A 20971-nucleotide genomic window follows, 5' to 3' on the forward strand; every position below is an offset into this window, starting at 1 on the left:
TCAGTACCTACAGTAACTAGTGACTATTACCTACAGTAACTAGTGGCTCTATTACCTACAGTAACTAGTGGCTCAGTACCTACAGTAACTAGTGACTATTACCTACAGTAACTAGTGACTCAGTGCCTACAGTAACTAGTGACTATTACCTACAGTAACTAGTGACTCAGTGCCTACAGTAACTAGTGACTCAGTACCTACACTAACTAGTGACTATATTACCTACAGTAACTAATGGCTCTATTACCTACAGTAACTAGTGGCTCAGTACCTACAGTAACTAGTGGCTATTACCTACAGTAACTAGTGGCTCATTAACTACAGTAAGTAGTGACTCAGTACCTACAGTAACTAGTGGCTATTTCCTACAGTAACTAGTGGCTCTATTACCTACAGTAACTAGTGGCTCAGTACCTACAGTAACTAATGCCTCAGTACCTACAGTAACTAGTGGCTCTATTACCTACAGTAACTAGTGGCTCAGTACCTACAGTAACTAGTGGCTATTACCTACAGTAACTAGTGGCTCTCTTACCTACAGTAACTAGTGGCTCAGTATCTACAGTAACTAGTGGCTCAGTACCTACAGTAACTAGTGGCTCTATTACCTACAGTAACTAGTGACTCTAATACCTCCAGTAACTAGTGGCTCTATTACCTACAGTAACTAGTGGCTATTACCTACAGTAACTAGTGACTCATTACCTACAGTAACTAGTGGCTCTATTACCTACAGTAACTAGTGACTCTATTACCTACAGTAACTAGTGGCTCTAATACCTCCAGTAACTAGTGGCTCTATTACCTACAGTAACTAGTGGCTATTACCTACAGTAACTAGTGACTCATTACCTACAGTAACTAGTGACTCATTACCTACAGTAACTAGTGACTCATTACCTACAGTAACTAGTGGCTATTACCTACAGTAACTAGTGACTCATTACCTACAGTAACTAGTGGCTCTATTACCTACAGTAACTTGTGGCTCAGTACCTACAGTAACTAGTGGCTCTATTACCTACAGTAACTAGTGGCTCTATTACCTACAGTAACTAGTGACTCTATTACCTACAGTAACTAGTGGCTCAGTACCTACAGTAACTAGTGGCTCTATTACCTACAGTAACTTGTGGCTCAGTACCTACAGTAACTAGTGGCTCTATTACCTACAGTAACTAGTGGCTCTATTACCTACAGTAACTAGTGACTCTATTACCTACAGTAACTAGTGGCTCAGTATCTACAGTAACTAGTGGCTCTATTACCTACAGTGACTAGTGGCTCTATTACCTACAGTAACTAGTGGCTCTATTACCTACAGTAACTAGTGGCTCTATTACCTACAGTAACTAGTGGCTGTATTACCTACAGTAACTAGTGGCTCAGTACCTACAGTAACTAGTGGCTCTATTACCTACAGTAACTAGTGACTCTATTACCTACAGTAACTATTGGCTCTGTTACCTACAGTAACTAGTGGCTCAGTGCCTACAGTAACTAGTGACTATTACCTACAGTAACTAGTGACTATTACCTACAATAACTAGTGGCTCAGTACCTACAGTGACTAGTGGCTCTATTACCTACAGTAACTAGTGGCTCTATTACCTACATTAACTAGTGGCTCTATTACCTACAGTAACTAGTGGCTCAGTATCTACAGTAACTAGTGGCTCAGTACCTACAGTAACTAGTGGCTCTATTACCTACAGTAACTAGTTACTCTATTACCTACAGTAACTAGTGGCTCTAATACCTACAGTAACTAGTGGCTCTATTACCTACAGTAACTAGTGGCTCAGTGCCTACAGTAACTAGTGACTATTACCTACAGTAACTAGTGGCTCAGTACCTACAGTGACTAGTGGCTCTATTACCTACAGTAACTAGTGGCTCTATTACCTACAGTAACTAGTGGCTCAGTACCTACAGTAACTAGTGGCTCTATTACTTACAGTAACTAGTGGCTCAGTACCTACAGTAACTAGTGGCTGTATTACCTACAGTAACTAGTGGCTCAGTACCTACAGTAACTAGTGACTATTACCTACAGTAACTAGTGGCTCAGTACCTACAGTAACTAGTGACTATTACCTACAGTAATTAGTGGCTATTACCTACAGTAACTAGTGGCTCGGTGCCTACAGTAACTAGTGACTATTACCTACAATAACTAGTGACTCAGTACCTACAGTAACTAGTGGCTCAGTACCTACAGTAACTAGTGACTATTACCTACAGTAACTAGTGACTCAGTGCCTACAGTAACTAGTGACTCAGTACCTACAGTAACTAGTGACTATATTACCTACAGTAACTAATGGCTCTATTACCTACAGTAACTAGTGGCTCTATTACCTACAGTAACTAGTGGCTCTATTACCTACAGTAACTAGTGGCTCAGTACCTACAGTAACTAGTGGCTCAGTACCTACAGTAACTAGTGGCTCTATTACCTACATTAACTAGTGGCTCTATTACCTACAGTAACTAGTGGCTCAGTATCTACAGTAACTAGTGGCTCAGTACCTACAGTAACTAGTGGCTCTATTACCTACAGTAACTAGTGACTCTATTACCTACAGTAACTAGTGGCTCTAATACCTACAGTAACTAGTGGCTCTATTACCTACAGTAACTAGTGGCTCAGTGCCTACAGTAACTAGTGACTATTACCTACAGTAACTAGTGGCTCAGTACCTACAGTGACTAGTGGCTCTATTACCTACAGTAACTAGTGGCTCTATTACCTACAGTAACTAGTGGCTCAGTACCTACAGTAACTAGTGGCTCTATTACCTACAGTAACTAGTGGCTCTATTACCTACAGTAACTAGTGGCTCTATTACTTACAGTAACTAGTGGCTCAGTACCTACAGTAACTAGTGGCTGTATTACCTACAGTAACTAGTGGCTCAGTACCTACAGTAACTAGTGACTATTACCTACAGTAACTAGTGGCTCAGTACCTACAGTAACTAGTGACTATTACCTACAGTAATTAGTGGCTATTACCTACAGTAACTAGTGGCTCGGTGCCTACAGTAACTAGTGACTATTACCTACAATAACTAGTGACTCAGTACCTACAGTAACTAGTGGCTCGGTACCTACAGTAACTAGTGACTATTACCTACAGTAACTAGTGACTCAGTGCCTACAGTAACTAGTGACTCAGTACCTACAGTAACTAGTGACTATATTACCTACAGTAACTAATGGCTCTATTACCTACAGTAACTAGTGGCTCTAATACCTCCAGTAACTAGTGGCTCTATTACCTACAGTAACTAGTGGCTATTACCTACAGTAACTAGTGACTCATTACCTACAGTAACTAGTGGCTCTATTACCTACAGTAACTAGTGACTCTATTACCTACAGTAACTAGTGGCTCTAATACCTCCAGTAACTAGTGGCTCTATTACCTACAGTAACTAGTGGCTATTACCTACAGTAACTAGTGACTCATTACCTACAGTAACTAGTGACTCATTACCTACAGTAACTTGTGACTCATTACCTACAGTAACTAGTGGCTATTACCTACAGTAACTAGTAACTCATTACCTACAGTAACTAGTGGCTCTATTACCTACAGTAACTTGTGGCTCAGTACCTACAGTAACTAGTGGCTCTATTACCTACAGTAACTAGTGGCTCTATTACCTACAGTAACTAGTGACTCTATTACCTACAGTAACTAGTGGCTCAGTACCTACAGTAACTAGTGGCTCTATTACCTACAGTAACTTGTGGCTCAGTACCTACAGTAACTAGTGGCTCTATTACCTACAGTAACTAGTGGCTCTATTACCTACAGTAACTAGTGACTCTATTACCTACAGTAACTAGTGGCTCAGTATCTACAGTAACTAGTGGCTCTATTACCTACAGTGACTAGTGGCTCTATTACCTACAGTAACTAGTGGCTCTATTACCTACAGTAACTAGTGGCTCTATTACCTACAGTAACTAGTGGCTGTATTACCTACAGTAACTAGTGGCTCAGTACCTACAGTAACTAGTGGCTCTATTACCTACAGTAACTAGTGACTCTATTACCTACAGTAACTAGTGGCTCTATTACCTACAGTAACTAGTGGCTCAGTGCCTACAGTAACTAGTGACTATTACCTACAGTAACTAGTGACTATTACCTACAGTAACTAGTGGCTCAGTACCTACAGTGACTAGTGGCTCTATTACCTACAGTAACTAGTGGCTCTATTACCTACATTAACTAGTGGCTCTATTACCTACAGTAACTAGTGGCTCAGTATCTACAGTAACTAGTGGCTCAGTACCTACAGTAACTAGTGGCTCTATTACCTACAGTAACTAGTTACTCTATTACCTACAGTAACTAGTGGCTCTAATACCTACAGTAACTAGTGGCTCTATTACCTACAGTAACTAGTGGCTCAGTGCCTACAGTAACTAGTGACTATTACCTACAGTAACTAGTGGCTCAGTACCTACAGTGACTAGTGGCTCTATTACCTACAGTAACTAGTGGCTCAGTACCTACAGTAACTAGTGGCTCTATTACTTACAGTAACTAGTGGCTCAGTACCTACAGTAACTAGTGGCTGTATTACCTACAGTAACTAGTGGCTCAGTACCTACAGTAACTAGTGACTATTACCTACAGTAACTAGTGGCTCAGTACCTACAGTAACTAGTGACTATTACCTACAGTAATTAGTGGCTATTACCTACAGTAACTAGTGGCTCGGTGCCTACAGTAACTAGTGACTATTACCTACAATAACTAGTGACTCAGTACCTACAGTAACTAGTGGCTCGGTACCTACAGTAACTAGTGACTATTACCTACAGTAACTAGTGACTCAGTGCCTACAGTAACTAGTGACTCAGTACCTACAGTAACTAGTGACTATATTACCTACAGTAACTAATGGCTCTATTACCTACAGTAACTAGTGGCTCTATTACCTACAGTAACTAGTGGCTCTATTACCTACAGTAACTAGTGGCTCAGTACCTACAGTAACTAGTGGCTCAGTACCTACAGTAACTAGTGGCTCTATTACCTACATTAACTAGTGGCTCTATTACCTACAGTAACTAGTGGCTCAGTATCTACAGTAACTAGTGGCTCAGTACCTACAGAAACTAGTGGCTCTATTACCTACAGTAACTAGTGACTCTATTACCTACAGTAACTAGTGGCTCTAATACCTACAGTAACTAGTGGCTCTATTACCTACAGTAACTAGTGGCTCAGTGCCTACAGTAACTAGTGACTATTACCTACAGTAACTAGTGGCTCAGTACCTACAGTGACTAGTGGCTCTATTACCTACAGTAACTAGTGGCTCTATTACCTACAGTAACTAGTGGCTCAGTACCTACAGTAACTAGTGGCTCTATTACCTACAGTAACTAGTGGCTCTATTACCTACAGTAACTAGTGGCTCTATTACTTACAGTAACTAGTGGCTCAGTACCTACAGTAACTAGTGGCTGTATTACCTACAGTAACTAGTGGCTCAGTACCTACAGTAACTAGTGACTATTACCTACAGTAACTAGTGGCTCAGTACCTACAGTAACTAGTGACTATTACCTACAGTAATTAGTGGCTATTACCTACAGTAACTAGTGGCTCGGTGCCTACAGTAACTAGTGACTATTACCTACAATAACTAGTGACTCAGTACCTACAGTAACTAGTGGCTCGGTACCTACAGTAACTAGTGACTATTACCTACAGTAACTAGTGACTCAGTGCCTACAGTAACTAGTGACTCAGTACCTACAGTAACTAGTGACTATATTACCTACAGTAACTAATGGCTCTATTACCTACAGTAACTCGTGGCTCTATTACCTACAGTAACTAGTGGCTCTATTACCTACAGTAACTAGTGGCTCAGTACCTACAGTAACTAGTGGCTCAGTACCTACAGTAACTAGTGACTCTATTACCTACAGTAACTAGTGGCTCTAATACCTACAGTAACTAGTGGCTCTATTACCTACAGTAACTAGTGGCTCAGTACCTACAGTAACTAGTGGCTCTATTACCTACAGTAACTAGTGGCTCAGTACCTACAGTAACTAGTGACTATTACCTACAGTAACTAGTGGCTCAGTACCTACAGTAACTAGTGACTCTATTACCTCCAGTAACTAGTGGCTCTATTACCTACAGTAACTAGTGACTCAGTATCTACAGTAACTAGTGGCTCAGTACCTACAGTAACTAGTGGCTCAGTGTCTACAGTAACTAGTGGCTCTATTACCTACAGTAACTAGTGACTCTATTACCTACAGTAACTAGTGGCTCTATTACCTTCAGTAACTAGTGGCTCAGTGCCTACAGTAACTAGTGACTATTACCTACAGTAACTAGTGGCTCAGTACCTACAGTGACTAGTGGCTCTATTACCTACAGTAACTAGTGGCTCTATTACCTACATTAACTAGCGGCTCTATTACCTACAGTAACTAGTGGCTCAGTATCTACAGTAACTAGTGGCTCAGTACCTACAGTAACTAGTGGCTCTATTACCTACAGTAACTAGTGACTCTATTACCTACAGTAACTAGTGGCTCTAATACCTACAGTAACTAGTGGCTCTATTACCTACAGTAACTAGTGGCTCAGTGCCTACAGTAACTAGTGACTATTACCTACAGTAACTAGTGGCTCAGTACCTACAGTGACTAGTGGCTCTATTACCTACAGTAACTAGTGGCTCTATTACCTACAGTAACTAGTGGCTCAGTACCTACAGTAACTAGTGGCTCTATTACCTACAGTAACTAGTGGCTCTATTACCTACAGTAACTAGTGGCTCTATTACTTACAGTAACTAGTGGCTCAGTACCTACAGTAACTAGTGGCTGTATTACCTACAGTAACTAGTGGCTCAGTACCTACAGTAACTAGTGACTATTACCTACAGTAACTAGTGGCTCAGTACCTACAGTAACTAGTGACTATTACCTACAGTAATTAGTGGCTATTACCTACAGTAACTAGTGGCTCGGTGCCTACAGTAACTAGTGACTATTACCTACAATAACTAGTGACTCAGTACCTACAGTAACTAGTGGCTCGGTACCTACAGTAACTAGTGACTATTACCTACAGTAACTAGTGACTCAGTGCCTACAGTAACTAGTGACTCAGTACCTACAGTAACTAGTGACTATATTACCTACAGTAACTAATGGCTCTATTACCTACAGTAACTAGTGGCTCTATTACCTACAGTAACTAATGGCTCTATTACCTACAGTAACTAGTGGCTCAGTACCTACAGTAACTAGTGGCTCAGTACCTACAGTAACTAGTGGCTCTATTACCTACAGTAACTAGTGACTCTATTACCTACAGTAACTAGTGGCTCTAATACCTACAGTAACTAGTGGCTCAGTACCTACAGTAACTAGTGGCTCTATTACCTACAGTAACTAGTGACTCTATTACCTACAGTAACTAGTGGCTCAGTACCTACAGTAACTAGTGACTATTACCTACAGTAACTAGTGGCTCAGTACCTACAGTAACTAGTGACTATTACCTCCAGTAACTAGTGGCTCAGTGCCTACAGTAACTAGTGACTCAGTGCCTACAGTAGCTAGTGACTATTACCTACAGTAACTAGTGGCTCAGTGCCTACAGTAACTAGTGACTATTACCTCCAGTAACTAGTGGCTCAGTGCCTTCAGTAACTAGTGACTATTACCTCCAGTAACTCGTCACTCAGTACCTACAGTAACTAGTGACTATTACCTCCAGTAACTAGTCACTCAGTGCCTACAGTAACTAGTGACTATTACCTACAGTAACTAGTGGCTCAGTACCTACAGTAACTAGTGGCTATTACCTACAGTAACTAGTGACTCTATTACCTACAGTAACTAGTGGCTCTATTACCTACAGTAACTAGTGGCTCTATTACCTACAGTAACTAGTGACTCTATTACCTACAGTAACTCATGGCTCTATTACCTACAGTAACTAGTGGCTCAGTACCTACAGTAACTAGTGACTCTATTACCTACAGTAACTAGTGACTCTATTACCTACAGTAACTAGTGGCTCTATTACCTACAGTAACTAGTGGCTCTATTACCTACAGTAACTAGTGACTCTATTACCTACAGTAACTCATGGCTCTATTACCTACAGTAACTAGTGGCTCAGTACCTACAGTAACTAGTGGCTATTACATACAGTAACTAGTGGCTCTATTACCTACAGTAACTAGTGGCTCAGTACCTACAATAACTAGTGACTCTATTACCTACAGTAACTAGTGGCTCAGTACCTACAGTAACTAGTGGCTCTATTACCTACAGTAACTAGTGACTCTATTACCTACAGTAACTAGTGGCTCAGTACCTACAGTAACTAGTGGCTCTATTACCTACAGTAACTAGTGGCTCAGTACCTACAGTAACTAGTGGCTATTACCTACAGTAACTAGTGACTCAGTACCTACAGTAACTAGTGGCTCTATTACCTACAGTGACTAGTGGCTCAGTACCTACAGTAACTAGTGGCTATTACCTACAGTAACTAGTGGCTCAGTACCTACAGTAACTAGTGACTCTATTACCTACAGTAACTAGTGGCTCAGTACCTACAGTAACTATTGGCTCAGTACCTACAGTAACTAGTGGCTCTATTACCTACAGTAACTAGTGACTCTATTACCTACAGTAACTAGTGGCTCTATTACCTACAGTAACTAGTGGCTCAGTACCTACAGTAACTAGTGGCTCAGTACCTACAGTAACTAGTGGCTCTATTACCTACAGTAACTAGTGACTCTATTACCTACAGTAACTAGTGGCTCAGTACCTACAGTAACTAGTGGCTATTACCTACAGTAACTAGTGACTCTATTACGTACAGTAACTAGTGGCTCAGTACCTACAGTAACTAGTGGCTCAGTACCTACAGTAACTAGTGGATCTATTACCTACAGTAACTAGTGGCTCAGTACCTACAGTAACTAGTGGCTATTACCTACAGTAACTAGTGACTCAGTACCTACAGTAACTAGTGGCTCTATTACCTACAGTAACTTGTGGCTCAGTACCTACAGTAACTAGTGACTCTATTACCTACAGTAACTAGTGGCTCAGTACCTACAGTAACTAGTGGCTCTATTACCTACAGTAACTAGTGGCTCTATTACCTACAGTAACTAGTGGCTCAGTACCTACAGTAACTAGTGGATCTATTACCTACAGTAACTAGTGGCTCAGTACCTACAGTAACTAGTGGCTATTACCTACAGTAACTAGTGACTCAGTACCTACAGTAACTAGTGGCTCTATTACCTACAGTAACTTGTGGCTCAGTACCTACAGTAACTAGTGACTCTATTACCTACAGTAACTAGTGGCTCAGTACCTACAGTAACTAGTGGCTCTATTACCTACAGTAACTAGTGGCTCTATTACCTACAGTAACTAGTGGCTCAGTACCTACAGTAACTAGTGGCTATTACCTACAGTAACTAGTGACTCAGTACCTACAGTAACTAGTGGCTCTATTACCTACAGTAACTAGTGGCTCAGTACCTACAGTAACTAGTGGCTATTACCTACAGTAACTAGTGACTCAGTACCTACAGTAACTAGTGGCTCTATTACCTACAGTAACTAGTGGCTCAGTACCTACAGTAACTAGTGGCTATTATCTACAGTAACTAGTGACTCAGTACCTACAGTAACTAGTGGCTCTATTACCTACAGTAACTAGTGGCTATTACCTACAGTAACTAGTGACTCAGTACCTACAGTAACTAGTGGCTCTATTACCTACAGTGACTAGTGGCTCAGTACCTACAGTAACTAGTGGCTCTATTACCTACAGTAACTTGTGGCTCAGTACCTACAGTAACTAGTGGCTCTATTACCTACAGTAACTAGTGGCTCTATTACCTACAGTAACTAGTGACTCTATTACCTACAGTAACTAGTGGCTCTATTACCTACAGTAACTAGTGACTCTATTACCTACAGTAACTAGTGGCTCAGTACCTACAGTAACTAGTGGCTCTATTACCTACAGTAACTAGTGGCTCTATTACCTACAGTGACTAGTGGCTCTATTACCTACAGTAACTAGTGGCTCTATTACCTACAGTAACTAGTGGCTCTATTACCTACAGTAACTAGTGGCTGTATTACCTACAGTAACTAGTGGCTCAGTACCTACAGTAACTAGTGACTATTACCTACAGTAACTAGTGGCTCTATTACCTACAGTAACTAGTGGCTCAGTACCTACAGTAACTAGTGACTATTACCTACAGTAACTAGTGACTCAGTGCCTACAGTAACTAGTGACTATTACCTACAGTAACTAGTGACTCAGTGCCTACAGTAACTAGTGACTCAGTACCTACACTAACTAGTGACTATATTACCTACAGTAACTAATGGCTCTATTACCTACAGTAACTAGTGGCTCAGTACCTACAGTAACTAGTGGCTATTACCTACAGTAACTAGTGGCTCATTAACTACAGTAAGTAGTGACTCAGTACCTACAGTAACTAGTGGCTATTTCCTACAGTAACTAGTGGCTCTATTACCTACAGTAACTAGTGGCTCAGTACCTACAGTAACTAATGCCTCAGTACCTACAGTAACTAGTGGCTCTATTACCTACAGTAACTAGTGGCTCAGTACCTACAGTAACTAGTGGCTATTACCTACAGTAACTAGTGGCTCTCTTACCTACAGTAACTAGTGGCTCAGTATCTACAGTAACTAGTGGCTCAGTACCTACAGTAACTAGTGGCTCTATTACCTACAGTAACTAGTGACTCTATTACCTACAGTAACTAGTGGATCTAATACCTCCAGTAACTAGTGGCTCTATTACCTACAGTAACTAGTGACTCAGTATCTACAGTAACTAGTGGCTCAGTACCTACAGTAACTAGTGGCTCAGTATCTACAGTAACTAGTGGCTCTATTACCTACAGTGACTAGTGGCTCTATTACCTACAGTAACTAGTGGCTCTATTACCTACAGTAACTAGTGGCTGTATTACCTACAGTAACTAGTGGCTCAGTACCTACAGTAACTAGTGACTATTACCTACAGTAACTAGTGGCTCTATTACCTACAGTAACTAGTGGCTCAGTACCTACAGTAACTAGTGACTATTACCTACAGTAACTAGTGACTCAGTGCCTACAGTAACTAGTGACTATTACCTACAGTAACTAGTGACTCAGTGCCTACAGTAACTAGTGACTCAGTACCTACACTAACTAGTGACTATATTACCTACAGTAACTAATGGCTCTATTACCTACAGTAACTAGTGGCTCAGTACCTACAGTAACTAGTGGCTATTACCTACAGTAACTAGTGGCTCATTAACTACAGTAAGTAGTGACTCAGTACCTACAGTAACTAGTGGCTATTTCCTACAGTAACTAGTGGCTCATTAACTACAGTAAGTAGTGACTCAGTACCTACAGTAACTAGTGGCTATTTCCTACAGTAACTAGTGGCTCTATTACCTACAGTAACTAGTGGCTCAGTACCTACAGTAACTAGTGGCTCAGTACCTACAGTAACTAGTGGCTCTATTACCTACAGTAACTAGTGACTCTAATACCTCCAGTAACTAGTGGCTCTATTACCTACAGTAACTAGTGGCTATTACCTACAGTAACTAGTGACTCATTACCTACAGTAACTAGTGGCTCTATTACCTACAGTAACTAGTGACTCTATTACCTACAGTAACTAGTGGCTCTAATACCTCCAGTAACTAGTGGCTCTATTACCTACAGTAACTAGTGGCTATTACCTACAGTAACTAGTGACTCATTACCTACAGTAACTAGTGACTCATTACCTACAGTAACTAGTGACTCATTACCTACAGTAACTAGTGGCTATTACCTACAGTAACTAGTGACTCATTACCTACAGTAACTAGTGGCTCTATTACCTACAGTAACTTGTGGCTCAGTACCTACAGTAACTAGTGGCTCTATTACCTACAGTAACTAGTGGCTCTATTACCTACAGTAACTAGTGACTCTATTACCTACAGTAACTAGTGGCTCAGTACCTACAGTAACTAGTGGCTCTATTACCTACAGTAACTTGTGGCTCAGTACCTACAGTAACTAGTGGCTCTATTACCTACAGTAACTAGTGGCTCTATTACCTACAGTAACTAGTGACTCTATTACCTACAGTAACTAGTGGCTCAGTATCTACAGTAACTAGTGGCTCTATTACCTACAGTGACTAGTGGCTCTATTACCTACAGTAACTAGTGGCTCTATTACCTACAGTAACTAGTGGCTCTATTACCTACAGTAACTAGTGGCTGTATTACCTACAGTAACTAGTGGCTCAGTACCTACAGTAACTAGTGGCTCTATTACCTACAGTAACTAGTGACTCTATTACCTACAGTAACTATTGGCTCTGTTACCTACAGTAACTAGTGGCTCAGTGCCTACAGTAACTAGTGACTATTACCTACAGTAACTAGTGACTATTACCTACAATAACTAGTGGCTCAGTACCTACAGTGACTAGTGGCTCTATTACCTACAGTAACTAGTGGCTCTATTACCTACATTAACTAGTGGCTCTATTACCTACAGTAACTAGTGGCTCAGTATCTACAGTAACTAGTGGCTCAGTACCTACAGTAACTAGTGGCTCTATTACCTACAGTAACTAGTTACTCTATTACCTACAGTAACTAGTGGCTCTAATACCTACAGTAACTAGTGGCTCTATTACCTACAGTAACTAGTGGCTCAGTGCCTACAGTAACTAGTGACTATTACCTACAGTAACTAGTGGCTCAGTACCTACAGTGACTAGTGGCTCTATTACCTACAGTAACTAGTGGCTCTATTACCTACAGTAACTAGTGGCTCAGTACCTACAGTAACTAGTGGCTCTATTACTTACAGTAACTAGTGGCTCAGTACCTACAGTAACTAGTGGCTGTATTACCTACAGTAACTAGTGGCTCAGTACCTACGGTAACTAGTGACTATTACCTACAGTAACTAGTGGCTCAGTACCTACAGTAACTAGTGACTATTACCTACAGTAATTAGTGGCTATTACCTACAGTAACTAGTGGCTCGGTGCCTACAGTAACTAGTGACTATTACCTACAATAACTAGTGACTCAGTACCTACAGTAACTAGTGGCTCAGTACCTACAGTAACTAGTGACTATTACCTACAGTAACTAGTGACTCAGTGCCTACAGTAACTAGTGACTCAGTACCTACAGTAACTAGTGACTATATTACCTACAGTAACTAATGGCTCTATTACCTACAGTAACTAGTGGCTCTATTACCTACAGTAACTAGTGGCTCTATTACCTACAGTAACTAGTGGCTCAGTACCTACAGTAACTAGTGGCTCAGTACCTACAGTAACTAGTGGCTCTATTACCTACATTAACTAGTGGCTCTATTACCTACAGTAACTAGTGGCTCAGTATCTACAGTAACTAGTGGCTCAGTACCTACAGTAACTAGTGGCTCTATTACCTACAGTAACTAGTGACTCTATTACCTACAGTAACTAGTGGCTCTAATACCTACAGTAACTAGTGGCTCTATTACCTACAGTAACTAGTGGCTCAGTGCCTACAGTAACTAGTGACTATTACCTACAGTAACTAGTGGCTCAGTACCTACAGTGACTAGTGGCTCTATTACCTACAGTAACTAGTGGCTCTATTACCTACAGTAACTAGTGGCTCAGTACCTACAGTAACTAGTGGCTCTATTACCTACAGTAACTAGTGGCTCTATTACCTACAGTAACTAGTGGCTCTATTACTTACAGTAACTAGTGGCTCAGTACCTACAGTAACTAGTGGCTGTATTACCTACAGTAACTAGTGGCTCAGTACCTACAGTAACTAGTGACTATTACCTACAGTAACTAGTGGCTCAGTACCTACAGTAACTAGTGACTATTACCTACAGTAATTAGTGGCTATTACCTACAGTAACTAGTGGCTCGGTGCCTACAGTAACTAGTGACTATTACCTACAATAACTAGTGACTCAGTACCTACAGTAACTAGTGGCTCGGTACCTACAGTAACTAGTGACTATTACCTACAGTAACTAGTGACTCAGTGCCTACAGTAACTAGTGACTCAGTACCTACAGTAACTAGTGACTATATTACCTACAGTAACTAATGGCTCTATTACCTACAGTAACTAGTGGCTCTAATACCTCCAGTAACTAGTGGCTCTATTACCTACAGTAACTAGTGGCTATTACCTACAGTAACTAGTGACTCATTACCTACAGTAACTAGTGGCTCTATTACCTACAGTAACTAGTGACTCTATTACCTACAGTAACTAGTGGCTCTAATACCTCCAGTAACTAGTGGCTCTATTACCTACAGTAACTAGTGGCTATTACCTACAGTAACTAGTGACTCATTACCTACAGTAACTAGTGACTCATTACCTACAGTAACTAGTGACTCATTACCTACAGTAACTAGTGGCTATTACCTACAGTAACTAGTGACTCATTACCTACAGTAACTAGTGGCTCTATTACCTACAGTAACTTGTGGCTCAGTACCTACAGTAACTAGTGGCTCTATTACCTACAGTAACTAGTGGCTCTATTACCTACAGTAACTAGTGACTCTATTACCTACAGTAACTAGTGGCTCAGTACCTACAGTAACTAGTGGCTCTATTACCTACAGTAACTTGTGGCTCAGTACCTACAGTAACTAGTGGCTCTATTACCTACAGTAACTAGTGGCTCTATTACCTACAGTAACTAGTGACTCTATTACCTACAGTAACTAGTGGCTCAGTATCTACAGTAACTAGTGGCTCTATTACCTACAGTGACTAGTGGCTCTATTACCTACAGTAACTAGTGGCTCTATTACCTACAGTAACTAGTGGCTCTATTACCTACAGTAACTAGTGGCTGTATTACCTACAGTAACTAGTGGCTCAGTACCTACAGTAACTAGTGGCTCTATTACCTACAGTAACTAGTGACTCTATTACCTACAGTAACTAGTGGCTCTATTACCTACAGTAACTAGTGGCTCAGTGCCTACAGTAACTAGTGACTATTACCTACAGTAACTAGTGACTATTACCTACAGTAACTAGTGGCTCAGTACCTACAGTGACTAGTGGCTCTATTACCTACAGTAACTAGTGGCTCTATTACCTACATTAACTAGTGGCTCTATTACCTACAGTAACTAGTGGCTCAGTATCTACAGTAACTAGTGGCTCAGTACCTACAGTAACTAGTGGCTCTATTACCTACAGTAACTAGTTACTCTATTACCTACAGTAACTAGTGGCTCTAATACCTACAGTAACTAGTGGCTCTATTACCTACAGTAACTAGTGGCTCAGTGCCTACAGTAACTAGTGACTATTACCTACAGTAACTAGTGGCTCAGTACCTACAGTGACTAGTGGCTCTATTACCTACAGTAACTAGTGGCTCTATTACTTACAGTAACTAGTGGCTCAGTACCTACAGTAACTAGTGGCTGTATTACCTACAGTAACTAGTGGCTCAGTACCTACAGTAACTAGTGACTATTACCTACAGTAACTAGTGGCTCAGTACCTACAGTAACTAGTGACTATTACCTACAGTAATTAGTGGCTATTACCTACAGTAACTAGTGGCTCGGTGCCTACAGTAACTAGTGACTATTACCTACAATAACTAGTGACTCAGTACCTACAGTAACTAGTGGCTCGGTACCTACAGTAACTAGTGACTATTACCTACAGTAACTAGTGACTCAGTGCCTACAGTAACTAGTGACTCAGTACCTACAGTAACTAGTGACTATATTACCTACAGTAACTAATGGCTCTATTACCTACAGTAACTAGTGGCTCTATTACCTACAGTAACTAGTGGCTCTATTACCTACAGTAACTAGTGGCTCAGTACCTACAGTAACTAGTGGCTCAGTACCTACAGTAACTAGTGGCTCTATTACCTACATTAACTAGTGGCTCTATTACCTACAGTAACTAGTGGCTCAGTATCTACAGTAACTAGTGGCTCAGTACCTACAGAAACTAGTGGCTCTATTACCTACAGTAACTAGTGACTCTATTACCTACAGTAACTAGTGGCTCTAATACCTACAGTAACTAGTGGCTCTATTACCTACAGTAACTAGTGGCTCAGTGCCTACAGTAACTAGTGACTATTACCTACAGTAACTAGTGGCTCAGTACCTACAGTGACTAGTGGCTCTATTACCTACAGTAACTAGTGGCTCTATTACCTACAGTAACTAGTGGCTCAGTACCTACAGTAACTAGTGGCTCTATTACCTACAGTAACTAGTGGCTCTATTACCTACAGTAACTAGTGGCTCTATTACTTACAGTAACTAGTGGCTCAGTACCTACAGTAACTAGTGGCTGTATTACCTACAGTAACTAGTGGCTCAGTACCTACAGTAACTAGTGACTATTACCTACAGTAACTAGTGGCTCAGTACCTACAGTAACTAGTGACTATTACCTACAGTAATTAGTGGCTATTACCTACAGTAACTAGTGGCTCGGTGCCTACAGTAACTAGTGACTATTACCTACAATAACTAGTGACTCAGTACCTACAGTAACTAGTGGCTCGGTACCTACAGTAACTAGTGACTATTACCTACAGTAACTAGTGACTCAGTGCCTACAGTAACTAGTGACTATATTACCTACAGTAACTAATGGCTCTATTACCTACAGTAACTCGTGGCTCTATTACCTACAGTAACTAGTGGCTCTATTACCTACAGTAACTAGTGGCTCAGTACCTACAGTAACTAGTGGCTCAGTACCTACAGTAACTAGTGACTCTATTACCTACAGTAACTAGTGGCTCTAATACCTACAGTAACTAGTGGCTCTATTACCTACAGTAACTAGTGGCTCAGTACCTACAGTAACTAGTGGCTCTATTACCTACAGTAACTAGTGGCTCAGTACCTACAGTAACTAGTGACTATTACCTACAGTAACTAGTGGCTCAGTACCTACAGTAACTAGTGACTCTATTACCTCCAGTAACTAGTGGCTCTATTACCTACAGTAACTAGTGACTCAGTATCTACAGTAACTAGTGGCTCAGTACCTACAGTAACTAGTGGCTCAGTGTCTACAGTAACTAGTGGCTCTATTACCTACAGTAACTAGTGACTCTATTACCTACAGTAACTAGTGGCTCTATTACCTTCAGTAACTAGTGGCTCAGTGCCTACAGTAACTAGTGACTATTACCTACAGTAACTAGTGACTATTACCTACAGTAACTAGTGGCTCAGTACCTACAGTGACTAGTGGCTCTATTACCTACAGTAACTAGTGGCTCTATTACCTACATTAACTAGCGGCTCTATTACCTACAGTAACTAGTGGCTCAGTATCTACAGTAACTAGTGGCTCAGTACCTACAGTAACTAGTGGCTCTATTACCTACAGTAACTAGTGACTCTATTACCTACAGTAACTAGTGGCTCTAATACCTACAGTAACTAGTGGCTCTATTACCTACAGTAACTAGTGGCTCAGTGCCTACAGTAACTAGTGACTATTACCTACAGTAACTAGTGGCTCAGTACCTACAGTGACTAGTGGCTCTATTACCTACAGTAACTAGTGGCTCTATTACCTACAGTAACTAGTGGCTCAGTACCTACAGTAACTAGTGGCTCTATTACCTACAGTAACTAGTGGCTCTATTACCTACAGTAACTAGTGGCTCTATTACTTACAGTAACTAGTGGCTCAGTACCTACAGTAACTAGTGGCTGTATTACCTACAGTAACTAGTGGCTCAGTACCTACAGTAACTAGTGACTATTACCTACAGTAACTAGTGGCTCAGTACCTACAGTAACTAGTGACTATTACCTACAGTAATTAGTGGCTATTACCTACAGTAACTAGTGGCTCGGTGCCTACAGTAACTAGTGACTATTACCTACAATAACTAGTGACTCAGTACCTACAGTAACTAGTGGCTCGGTACCTACAGTAACTAGTGACTATTACCTACAGTAACTAGTGACTCAGTGCCTACAGTAACTAGTGACTCAGTACCTACAGTAACTAGTGACTATATTACCTACAGTAACTAATGGCTCTATTACCTACAGTAACTAGTGGCTCTATTACCTACAGTAACTAATGGCTCTATTACCTACAGTAACTAGTGGCTCAGTACCTACAGTAACTAGTGGCTCAGTACCTACAGTAACTAGTGGCTCTATTACCTACAGTAACTAGTGACTCTATTACCTACAGTAACTAGTGGCTCTAATACCTACAGTAACTAGTGGCTCAGTACCTACAGTAACTAGTGGCTCTATTACCTACAGTAACTAGTGACTCTATTACCTACAGTAACTAGTGGCTCAGTACCTACAGTAACTAGTGACTATTACCTACAGTAACTAGTGGCTCAGTACCTACAGTAACTAGTGACTATTACCTCCAGTAACTAGTGGCTCAGTGCCTACAGTAACTAGTGACTCAGTGCCTACAGTAGCTAGTGACTATTACCTACAGTAACTAGTGGCTCAGTGCCTACAGTAACTAGTGACTATTACCTCCAGTAACTAGTGGCTCAGTGCCTTCAGTAACTAGTGACTATTACCTCCAGTAACTCGTCACTCAGTACCTACAGTAACTAGTGACTATTACCTCCAGTAACTAGTCACTCAGTGCCTACAGTAACTAGTGACTATTACCTACAGTAACTAGTGACTCAGTGCCAACATAACTAGTGACTATTGCCTACAGTAACTAGTGACTCAGTGCCTACAGTAACTAGTGACTATTACCTCCAGTAACTAGTGGCTCAGTGCCTTCAGTAACTAGTGACTATTACCTCCAGTAACTAGTGGCTCAGTGCCTTCAGTAACTAGTGACTATTACCTCCAGTAACTCGTCACTCAGTGCCCACAGTAACTAGTGGCTCTATTACCTCCAGTAACTCGTCACTCAGTGCCTACAGTAACTAGTGACTATTACCTACAGTAACTAGTGACTCACTGCCAACATAACTAGTGACTATTGCCTACAGTAACTAGTGACTCAGTGCCTACAGTAACTAGTGACTATTACCTACAGTAACTAGTGGCTCTATTACCTACAGTAACTAATGGCTCTATTACCTACAGTAACTAGTGGCTCAGTACCTACAGTAACTAGTGGCTCAGTACCTACAGTAAATAGTGGCTCTATTACCTACAGTAACTAGTGACTCTATTACCTACAGTAACTAGTGGCTCTATTACCTACAGTAACTAGTGGCTCAGTGCCTACAGTAACTAGTGACTATTACCTACAGTAACTAGTGGCTCAGTACCTACAGTGACTAGTGGCTCTATTACCTACAGTAACTAGTGGCTCTATTACCTACAATAACTAGTGACTCAGTACCTACAGTAACTAGTGGCTCGGTACCTACAGTAACTAGTGACTATTACCTACAGTAACTAGTGACTCAGTGCCTACAGTAACTAGTGACTCAGTACCTACAGTAACTAGTGACTATATTACCTACAGTAACTAATGGCTCTATTACCTACAGTAACTAGTGGCTCTATTACCTACAGTAACTAATGGCTCTATTACCTACAGTAACTAGTGGCTCAGTACCTACAGTAACTAGTGGCTCAGTACCTACAGTAACTAGTGGCTCTATTACCTACAGTAACTAGTGACTCTATTACCTACAGTAACTAGTGGCTCTAATACCTACAGTAACTAGTGGCTCAGTACCTACAGTAACTAGTGGCTCTATTACCTACAGTAACTAGTGACTCTATTACCTACAGTAACTAGTGGCTCAGTACCTACAGTAACTAGTGACTATTACCTACAGTAACTAGTGGCTCAGTACCTACAGTAACTAGTGACTCTATTACCTACAGTAACTAGTGACTCAGTGCCTACAGTAACTAGTGACTATTACCTACAGTAACTAGTGACTCAGTGCCAACATAACTAGTGACTATTGCCTACAGTAACTAGTGACTCAGTGCCTACAGTAACTAGTGACTATTACCTCCAGTAACTAGTGGCTCAGTGCCTTCAGTAACTAGTGACTATTACCTCCAGTAACTAGTGGCTCAGTGCCTTCAGTAACTAGTGACTATTACCTCCAGTAACTCGTCACTCAGTGCCCACAGTAACTAGTGGCTCTATTACCTCCAGTAACTCGTCACTCAGTGCCTACAGTAACTAGTGACTATTACCTACAGTAACTAGTGACTCACTGCCAACATAACTAGTGACTATTGCCTACAGTAACTAGTGACTCAGTGCCTACAGTAACTAGTGACTATTACCTACAGTAACTAGTGGCTCTATTACCTACAGTAACTAGTGGCTCTATTACCTACAGTAACTAGTGGCTCTATTACTTACAGTAACTAGTGGCTCAGTACCTACAGTAACTAGTGGCTGTATTACCTACAGTAACTAGTGGCTCAGTACCTACAGTAACTAGTGACTATTACCTACAGTAATTAGTGGCTATTACCTACAGTAACTAGTGGCTCGGTGCCTACAGTAACTAGTGACTATTACCTACAATAACTAGTGACTCAGTACCTACAGTAACTAGTGGCTCGGTACCTACAGTAACTAGTGACTATTACCTACAGTAACTAGTGACTCAGTGCCTACAGTAACTAGTGACTCAGTACCTACAGTAACTAGTGACTATATTACCTACAGTAACTAATGGCTCTATTACCTACAGTAACTAGTGGCTCTATTACCTACAGTAACTAATGGCTCTATTACCTACAGTAACTAGTGGCTCAGTACCTACAGTAACTAGTGGCTCAGTACCTACAGTAACTAGTGGCTCTATTACCTACAGTAACTAGTGACTCTATTACCTACAGTAA

General features: G+C 40.9%; 1 protein-coding gene across 1 annotated transcript in view; it reads left to right on the forward strand.

Moving 5' to 3' along the window:
* The window catches only part of LOC308148543 (semaphorin-6D-like), a gene marked incomplete at both ends in the record, with an annotated part of 110558 nt that overhangs the window by 31908 nt on the left and 57679 nt on the right, over positions 1-20971 (forward strand). The window lies entirely within an intron of this gene.

Source organism: Blennius ocellaris (genome assembly GCF_963422515.1).
Source record: "Blennius ocellaris genome assembly, contig: SCAFFOLD_79, whole genome shotgun sequence".
NCBI classification, from domain to species: Eukaryota; Metazoa; Chordata; class Actinopteri; order Blenniiformes; family Blenniidae; genus Blennius; species Blennius ocellaris.